This window comes from Arachis duranensis, unplaced genomic scaffold (assembly GCF_000817695.3).
Source record: "Arachis duranensis cultivar V14167 unplaced genomic scaffold, aradu.V14167.gnm2.J7QH unplaced_Scaffold_37648, whole genome shotgun sequence".
In the NCBI taxonomy this organism is placed as follows: domain Eukaryota; kingdom Viridiplantae; phylum Streptophyta; class Magnoliopsida; order Fabales; family Fabaceae; genus Arachis; species Arachis duranensis.
Window position 1 is genome coordinate 39333 of NW_026264916.1, and position 1701 is coordinate 41033.

Genomic DNA, 1701 nt, shown 5'->3' on the forward strand with positions numbered 1-1701 from the left:
GCACTGGGTCGTCCAAGTAATAAACTTTACGCGAGTAAGGGTCGATCCCACGGAGATTGTTGGTATGAAGCAAGCTATGGTCATCTTGTAAATCTCAGTCAGGCAGATTCAAATGGTTATGGATGATTTATGAATAAAGCATAAAATAAAGATAGAGATACTTATGTAATTCATTGGTGAGAATTTCAGATAAGCGTATGGAGATGCTTTGTCCCTTCCGTCTCTCTGCTTTCCTACTGTCTTTATCCAATCCTTCTTACTCCTTTCCATGGCAAGCTGTATGTTGGGCATCACCGTTGTCAATGGCTACAGTCCCGTCCTCTCAGTGAAAATGTTCAACGCGCTCTGTCACAGCACGACTAATCATCTGTTGGTTCTCAATCAGGTTGGAATAGAATCGAGTGGTTCTTTATCGGTTCTCAATCAGGTTGGAATAGAATCCAGTGATTCTTTTGTGTCTGTCACTAACGCCCAGCCTTCAGGAGTTTGAAGCTCGTCACAGTCATTCAATCATTGAATCCTACTCAGAATACCACAGCCAAGGTTTAGACCTTCCGGATTCTCTTGAATGCCGCCATCAATTCTAGCTTATACCATGAAGATTCCGATTAAGGGATCCAAGAGATATCCACTCAATCTAAGGTAGAACAGAGGTGGTTGTCAGGCACACGTTCATAGGTGAGAATGATGATGAGTTTCACGGATCATCATATTCATCAAGTTGAGCAACAAGTGATATCTTAGAACAAGAATAAGCCGAATTGAATAGAAGAACAATAGTAATTGCATTGATACTAGAGGTACAGCAGAGTTCCACACCTTAATCTATAGAGTGTAGAAACTCCACCGTTGAAAATACATAAGAACAAGGTCTAGGCATGGCCGTGAGGCCAGCCCCCAAAACGTGATCAAAAGATTCAAAGATCTAAAGATGAAAATACAATAGCAAAAGGTCCTATTTGTAGAGAACTAGTAGCCTAGGGTTTACAGAAATGAGTAAATGACATAAAAATCCACTTCCGGGCCCACTTGGTGTGTGCTTGTGCTGAGCATTGAAGCTTTCATGTGTAGAGACTTTTCTTGGAGTTAAACGCCAGCTTTTGTGCCAGTTTGGGCGATTAACTCCCATTCTTGTGCCAGTTCCGGCGTTTAATGCCGGGCAGTTTTGAGCTGATTTGGAACGCCGGTTTGGGCCATCAAATATCAGGCAAAGTATGAACTATTATACATTACTGGAAAGCCCAGGATGTCTACTTTCCAACGCAGTTGAGAGCGCGCCAATTGGGCTTCTGTAGCTCCATAAAATCTACTTCGAGTGCAGGGAGGTCAAAATCCAACAGCATCTGCAGTCCTTTTCAGCCTCTGAATCAGATTTTTGCTCAGATCCCTCAATTTCAGCCAGAAAATAGCTGAAATCACAGAAAAACACACAAACTCATAGTAAAGTCTAGAAAAGTGAATTTTAACTAAAAACTAATAAAAATATAATAAAAACTAACTAAAAATAACTAAAAACATACTAAAAACAATGCCAAAAAGCGTATAAATTATCCGCTCATCACAATACCAAACTTAAATTGTTGCTTGTCCCCAAGCAACTGAAAATAAAATATGATAAAAAGAAGAGAATATGCAATGAATTCCAAAAACATCTATGAAGATCAGTATTAGTTAGATGAGCGGGGCTTTTAGCTTTTTGCC